Source organism: Copadichromis virginalis, linkage group LG8 (genome assembly GCF_057382275.1).
Source record: "Copadichromis virginalis isolate Kocher_CV1m ecotype Utaka linkage group LG8, C_Virginalis_male_GT1.1, whole genome shotgun sequence".
NCBI classification, from domain to species: Eukaryota; Metazoa; Chordata; class Actinopteri; order Cichliformes; family Cichlidae; genus Copadichromis; species Copadichromis virginalis.
The window spans coordinates 27,378,059-27,386,668 of record NC_140625.1 but is presented as its reverse complement, the minus strand read 5'-3'; the positions used below and the strand labels follow the sequence as shown (position 1 = coordinate 27,386,668).

General features: G+C 39.5%; 1 long non-coding RNA gene across 1 annotated transcript; it reads left to right on the top strand.

Moving 5' to 3' along the window:
- The first annotated feature begins 5,543 nt into the window (after nucleotides 1–5,543).
- LOC146703582 (uncharacterized) lies at nucleotides 5,544–8,244 on the top strand. The gene is made up of 3 exons (XR_014922102.1): nucleotides 5,544–5,711; nucleotides 5,997–6,303; nucleotides 7,635–8,244. It is a non-coding gene; the product is annotated as an uncharacterized LOC146703582 (long non-coding RNA).
- Nucleotides 8,245–8,610: the final 366 nt, after the last annotated feature.

Here is an 8,610-nt window from a genome sequence, read left to right as displayed (position 1 = left end):
CACGCACGCAGAGACCTTTGGGGAAAAAGAGGAGTAGAGTGTAGTCTTCTGCTTTAAAATTAAAATATGGACACAGCAGAAATGTTTTAGAAGTGACAGCAAATAAAAAATTTATGTTATAATTTTAATTGTCTCTGATGCTATTTTGCGCCTTTTGGTTCATTTGCGCACATTAAAACCTGCTGTCATGATTTTGTTTAAGAGAAAATAGGTAATAATAATTTAATGAAGTTAGTCAGAGGTGGAATTCAATTAAAGGCCTGCAGAGGTTTTTAATAATTAGAGTAATAACACTGATAATTTTGACAAAGCAACAATCATTCGCAGATGTTAAGTCCCACACGTTAAATTCGCATTTAATTTAGCGATAAAATAAACAATGGTGCAGTCGGTTCATATAAGACGAGTTTATTAATTTTATGTATTTCTACTTTTTAATAAGACTGAATAAAACTACTTAAAATGTACTTTTATCTCCTACCAGCTCGACACACCGTGCTTCTTTCTAACGTTAAAGTTTATCCGTTAACGTGTGTGATTTATTGTAATTTAGCTGAAACATATATTTACAAAAACAAGTCTATTAAAGTATTACTCACTCTGTGTCACAGGGTTTCAGGTTTTTTTGTCACCATAAACTAGTTCACATTTTGAATCAGCAACACGATTTTATTTTCATTTTCAGTCTCAATCACGAAACACGTCAAAATGTACAAGTTTATTTTTTATTTTATTATTTTTTACAGTAAGAAAAAAAATCAACAACGAGACTGACTGTTTTAGCAGCTTCAGAGAGCTCACTGTGTTATAGAAATTATTTAAAAATAAAGCCCAGTGAAATGTATCATATTTTATAGGAAATTGATTATATTTTTATATTTTTTAAAATAATATTTTGGGTTATTTTTTATGTTAAATATATTTGTAATCTTAAAAAATGATTTCCAGTACATAAAAATACATTGTACCCATTATTTGAGCAATAATCTTAAAAATAATACACTTAAAAAAACAAACCTGTGTCTATATTCAGAATATAAATAAAAATCTATGCGTTTAAGTCAAGTGACAACAAAGAGAGACTCTTACTGAGGCTAAAAATGATTAAAATTTACCTTTAACTCGAACCATTCCCCCTCCAAGCAGAGTCTTGTTTAAGGCCCTGATAATGGCATGTTTAAATGGGTCTTACTGCTGGACTGACACTACATTTTCAGTACTCAGTATGGGTATTATATAATGTTGTTATGACTTGGTTTTTTAACATGTGCGCCCTGTGGCGGCAGAACACCTCAGACAGCATCAGGTACAGTTTCAGTCCCAATATGCAAAATTAACTTTCACATATGTTTCCTGAAACTGTCAAAGCGTCACCGTTTGTAACCAATCACACATCATTTGCTTCCAAAGCTGGATGAAACAGGAAGCTGGCTGTCACACAGCAGCAGGCTCTTCTATTAAATAAGACCTCTTAGTGTTTGTGTGTCACTGGTCAGCGAGCCCGGCCTGCACGGGGGATCTGCTTTATAAACACAGATGAAAGAGATAACCCTGGGGTATTAACAGCTGCATGTGTGTGACCATACACATGCACACACATTAATAGATGAAACCCCCCTCCAGTACAGGTATGACACAGTTATCCCCATCGACGCTGTCACTACTCTAATCCCACTTCCTGCGTCTCTCCTAGCAAGGTGAGCTCACAAGGGCGCACGCTGAAGTCATCAGTGTTGACACGGGTGGTGAGAGGGCCACAGTGTGAGCGGCACCCCTCCCCACACACACACACACACACCTCCACCTCCACCCATCTCGCTCACCCCTGGAGTCACCACTTCCTCTTCTATCCTCTTCTTGCTTCCGGTTAGAGCCTCAGGCCATCACCTTCTGTGGCACAAATCAGCTTTCATTTTCTGTTAAGAGCAGGTCAGGTGGCCCTCATGTGCTCATGTGCACAGGAGCATAACTTGGAATATATTGCGAGCAGGATAAAGTGTTTGTAATCCTGGTGGAGCCCGTACAATATCAGCCTTTTCTGCCGGATTCTAAACTTTCCACCGATACCTGAACGTAAGCCAGTGGATAAAAGTGGGTGAGAAGGAGTTATAAATAGTGAATTATAACCGCGCTCGTACTCAGAGCTATGCGGTAACTGGAAACTGAAGTAAAATCTTGATGACTTCAAAAGAATGCAGTAAAAGCAAGTGTGGTTAACTTGTCCACGGCTTCTGTGGGTTGACAAATTTAGAGGTGATAGACGGGCACATCATCAGATGTCTTCATTAAAGGAAGGTGATGATTATGAGATAGCTAGAATTACAGCATGAAATAATTCGCTGTGCTTTGAAATATAACTGAAATATGAAAGTGAGATGTTTGATTTGGCCTGTAATTAATGACACAGTGGCTCACGTTAAAGGCCCCAGTATTATCCACATTTTCAGATGATTTACAATCTTTTTAAAATCTTGTAAATGTCCAAGACATTTCTGTTTGAATTTTTCTACCAATTAGGTTTTTCTAAACCTAATCAAACCCTGGATTATGTTGCCAAGAACGGCTTTAAAGAAACAAAATAAAATGTCACACTTGGGGGCACTGATATGTAAATATAGGTATTTTTCTCCAATTTACAGTGTTGTTTAACCGTGCATGGTTTGGTTAGATTAAGGCAGACAAAAACTTAATGAATGACAATGTGAAAAACAATATGACACTGCGAAAGGTGTTGCTTGTAAATGAGCCTACACAGACTTTTCAGCTCCATTATGGCACTCCATAATGAGTTTCAGGTCCTTGTTAAGCTTTGCTAGTCAGGTTCACCGCTCATTGTGCTGTTTTCAACCACAGCACGTAGTTGTTTTGGTGAAAAAGTTGTAGAAAACTCTCTATACCATAAATGCTCTTCGCTGAACATCAGAAAAACATGGTTAGTGAGAACAGTAGTGCAATCATCATGTAAACAAATGTGTTATTGCCCCAAGAGAAACCAAAAATGACAGCGCATATCTGATAAATCAAGCCGAAAATGAATCATGAAGCTCCAGAATGATAACGACATGTTTTCCGTAGCCACTTAAAAGATGATGACATATCAGTGTTGGGTTACTTCTGCTCCTCCATGCGGCCGTTGCAGGCTTACAGTCAGAGAACCTTCAGAACCACTTCATTAAGATTAGAAATAAGAAAGCAGAACAGTGATCTTCCAAGACAAAGTTCAATATTTTGTTGACGCATCCATCCACCCCCATCGCTTTCCTACATAGAGTTTGCCATTCTGTAAGAGCAGAATAACCAACAGGTGTTCATACCAAACCTAAAGGAAAGAGTTATTCCATTCCCAGTGGTTCCTAAATTTACAAATTGTCAATTTTAAGCCCAAAACAGGCAATATCAAGGCCAGCTATCAAGAATATGCAGCAAATTTAACATGGCTTTAATTCAAAAATTTGTTTTAAATTTGTGCCCCATGTGGAAGCAGTGTTCACTTTCTACTCGTGGTTTTCTGTTATTACTTTGCTTTACAGTCGGGCCTAAATCACACTTTGAGAAAGACAGAAGTAACTTTAAGGCGTAAAGACCAGCCTGGAGTGCCTTAAACTTGCATTCTTCCTAATGACCAGCAGTGGATGACTACACTGTTTGCAAAAAGAATGCAATCTCATAGGAATCTATGGGAAAATGATCCTCCTGCTGTCTTCATTAAATATCACATTAAATATTATGCTAATGGTGTCATGGCCTTAATCTTATTTAATACAGCATAATGTTCGATTTGTATGTTGTGATTCAATTGAGACTAAAAGAGACAGTAAAGTAGTGTATGCTGTAAGCTGTGGTTGCTTTGCTGCACTCCTTACTCGGCACATCTGTCTTTAAAATAACAAGATGGTAATGGAAATACTCCTCAGCTCAAGTCTTTTTGATAAGACTTCACTAACCAGTGAGTAGCTAGATCGATATTTCACATATGACATATTTCACATATGACATATGAAAAGGTTTTACAGGTAATTCAACGAGGTAATTACTCAGAGAGCCGCAAGACGTCATCTACTTTAACCATATGGTAAATGGCCTGTATTTATATAGCGCTTTTCTAGTCCCTAAGGACCCCAAAGCGCTTTACATATCCAGTCATCCACCCATTCACACACTGGTGATGGCAAGCTACAGAAGCACTGACAGAGGCGAGGCTGCCGGACACTGGCGCCACCGGGCCCTCTGACCACCACCAGTAGGCAACGGGTGAAGTGTCTTGCCCAAGGACACAACGACCGAGACTGTCCAAGCCGGGGCTCGAACCGGCAACCTTCCGATTACAAGGCGAACGCCCAACTCTTGAGCCACGATCGCCCCATGCTAAAAATATCAACGGCTATTGTAGTTCTTCTCATGAGTTCGGGATGGGATTAACATGCAAACATATGGATGACTCTTTCTCCCTTTTCATGTGTTCAAATGAGATTTAATTTATCTTAATCGCACTGAAACCCTTAAAGCAGGTATAACACTTACGAGCGGACACCACAGATATAGTTTACAGTTTGCTCCCGCTCAATCTGCACTGGAAAGGCCCACCCTCCCCCCACCTGAAACCCAAGGAGGCTTCATGTTGCTCTAACTCATGACCAAAATGTTCACTATGTCAAACTCCTATACTTGTCATTAACATCCACTTCCTACAGTATTTGAGCCACATCTGTCCAAAACTGAACCTTCATTGGAGCTTTGAAATAATATTGACTCTAGAATGACTGTGTCATTTATTTTTCTTCCTTCATTGTTCTAAGTCAGCTTTGTTTTGGGTGCTTAACCCCCTCAGCCATAAATATCTGGTCTTGACATTGTGCCGATGTGGGTGGGCAAGGCATGCCTGACAAAGAGTTCACAAATCAAACCCACTGTACAGGCTGAGCCGCGGCATTCATTTCATTTCAACTCTATTTTCAAGCAGTTTCAAGCATCTCTGCATGTGTTGTCATCACATGGAGAGATGAGTACGAGATTATTGTTTACCTACGATAAAAATTTACTTGACATGAATTTGTTGTCATTTAGAACATTTATGAGCAAATGTTTAAAAATCTGAAATTAGACAACTTTTTAGTTTTTTGTGATGATTTAGAACCATCAGTGCTTCTCATTCGGGTTTCCTTGGAGTTCTGAGCAGTGTGCCAGAAAACACGTTGTACCATTCAAATAGTCTGAAGAGGTAAAACTGAGGATCAAGCAAAGGTATTTTGATTCAAAGAAAATCAGCAGAGAGATGTGTTTGGAAAATATTATTGGTCAAATAGCACAGACGGTAAATAAAAGACGGACATGACCATAAGAATTTGTGACTGGGCCAACAGAGGACCGGAAAAGTAAGTAACATTAAAAAGAAACAGCTGTAGGTACATTTGCAAATAATCAAGTTATTCAGAGACGGGTCAGTGATATTACTGGGTATAAAAAGAGCATAGAGAGGCAGTATTTGTCAGAAGAATTTGAACATATTAACATCTACAGTAGGGGAGACCGGGGATAGTTGTAACGTGGGTCAGTTGTAACACTTCTAATTTCTCCAATCAGGGCTAAGTTTCAAATCATGTGATTCACTCTGTACATGCGCAATTCAGTTCTTCTATCACTGGTGAAAAATCAGCACCCTTCGACAAACACAGACAATTTTAGAAGAAAGAAACTAATTTGTATGCCAAAAAGTAAGTTTTTTGACTTTATTTCATTTTCTAATAGCACTAACTGCTTTGCAGTTAAACTCATCAAACTTAAATTATGTTATTTGTATGTCTATGGGGATATATTCTGTGCATGTCTTTAGTGCTAATGTTTTATGTGTTAGCTGTAATGCGAGCTAGATCGTGGCTATAGGAGTCTGGGTCAGTTGTAACAGCAACAGCCTGGGTTAGTTGTAACAACCATGCAAATGTTACAACTTACCCCACTATTACTTTAACTCATATTTTTTTGTTTTCTTTGAATTACAGTATGCCTAGGTCATGGAAAAGACAGACTGACCGAGGGGTGCCTCTCAGTATTTTGGAGAGAGCATCAAATGATGTTAGAAATCAGGGAAAGTCCACCAGATCTGTGGCAAAATTGTATGGCATTTGCCATGTCACTTTGCACCGATTTTGTAAAGAGAGGAAGAAGGTGGAAGAGCAGGGATCAATGGAACTCCCACGTGTAGGATACCATAGTGGAAAGAAGGTCTTCACTGATGAACAAGAGAAGGAATTAACAGAATACCTGATGAGAGCTGCAGATGCATTTTATGGACTATGTCCACGTGAGGTAAGCAGATAGGAAGCAATAAAGGATAAGACAAGGGAAAGTTAGAAATTTGTAATGGTAGCAATTTAAAATATAGTATATCAGAAATACTAACATATTTCGTGATTAAAATTACAGGTAAAAGAACTGGCATATCAGCTTGCAGTGAAACATGGATGCAAATATCCAAAGTCATGGGACAAATTCTCAAGGGCTGGACCAGACTGGTTCTCAGCCTACATGAAACGAAACCCAACTTTGTCCATTAGAAGTGCTGAGGCTACAAGTCTGGCACGGGCCACCAGTTTTAATCAACACAATGTAGCAATGTTTTTCAAAAAATTTGATGAAGTGCTAAAGAGACACACCTTAACAGCAAATGACATATTGATGAGACTGGCATAACAACTGTGCAAACCCCGGACAGAGTGATTGCAAAACGTGGCACTAAACAAGTTGGTGCAATGACATCGGCAGAGAGAGGTTCACTGGTCACCCTTGCATGTGCAGTTAATGCCATTGGCAACACAATTCCTCCAATGTTTGTGTTCCCACGCATACGTTATGCAGACCACTTTGTCAGAGATGGGCCAGTAGGAAGTATTGGCAGTGGAAATAAGTCAGGATGGATGCAAGAAACAGAGTTCCTCGTCTTTTTAAAGCACTTTGCAAACCACACCAAGGTCAGCAATGAAAGAAAAGTGATTCTTCTCATGGATAACCACAGTTCACACCTGTCAATTGCAGCCATTGACTTCTGCAAAAGCAATGGAATTGCATTTCCCCCTCACTGCAGTCACAAACTCCAACCACTTGACAGGAGTGTTTATGGCCCACTGAAAAAGATGGTGAACAGTGCAAGTGATTCCTGGATGAGAATGAATCCAGGAAAGACCATAACAATATATGAAATACCAGGTCTTGTCAGGACGGCACTTCCAGCAGCAGCTACACCAAAGAATATACAGGCTGGATTCCAGTGCTGTGGAATTTGGCCATACAATCCAAACATATTTGAGGACAGTGACTTTGCTCCATCACAGGTCACAGATCGTCCTTCTCCAGCAGTCCATATGGACATTTCTCCAGCTGACCAACAGTCCGCTCCTATTGCTGCTCATCTCACCAGTCCTACAGCTGACGACATGACCACTCCTCCAGATGCTCACATCTCCAGTCTCCCAACTGACCTCCAAGCTGCTCCCTCATCAGGCTGTGATGAAAACCCACAGACCTCCTTGGGCTTTAACCCAGAAGATGTGCGACCCTTACCAAAAGCTGGACCTAGAAAAACCCCTTCAACGGGAAGAAAAAGGAAACAAACAGCAATACTCACTGATACACCAGTTAAGATGGCCCTTGAAGCAGACCAGAGAAGCAGGAAAATAAGTTTTCCAAAGAAGAGGCTGTGCCAGAAACAAGGCAAATCCACTCCCACAAACCTAAAACAATCCAAGCTTTCCACATCACGAAAGAAAAATCAGAAAATGAATAACACTGAACAGGACAACACAGATTCCTCAGATGCTGCTGAGAATTTCTGTATTGTGTGCATGGAAAACTTCAATAACTCAAAGCCAAAAGAAGCTTGGGTTAAGTGCCTGACCTGTGCACTGTGGGCTCATGAGGCCTGCACTCCAGGACAGCCATACATCTGTCACCACTGTGATTCTGATGGTGATTAAAAACTTGACAGAAACACATACAGTTCATTTGATGAAGCTGGTGCACAGCTACATTTTTTCAGGTTAATTATTATGTTCAAATGTGGCAAGAGTTGTCGGTTATAATCCCCACCGAGCCAATGAAGACTCAATGAAGGCCAACCAAAATTATTGAAAAATTCAGTTGGTGAAAAGTTTTTGTTACAGTATGTTCAAAATCTATATTTCTGCACTCTGTCACACACTCCTACACACACTCACAAACACACAAATAGCTACATAAATGTTTATAAGTGCATTCAGGTGTTGAATAAAATAGATTACATCTTAAGATTTTGTCAGTACCCTTATTTCATTGTGTTACATCTCACCCCGGGGTATGTTACAACTAACCCAGACTATGGGGTTAATTGTAACATTTCACTCTTTGTGTTTGAGAGCATACCATGCAATGGGTAATTGTGCTGCAGAGAAAATAGCTGCACTATTTAATAGCAGAGACATGTAAATACTTTGCATTACATTTTGAATCCACTACCTTAAAAGAGCTCCAAGCTACAGACAGAAATGTCAAAAATGTTACAACTATCCCCGGTCTCCCCTACATATAAACAAATATCAAACTATTCAGAGAATCTGTAGAAAGGTCTGTGTACAGGGTGTA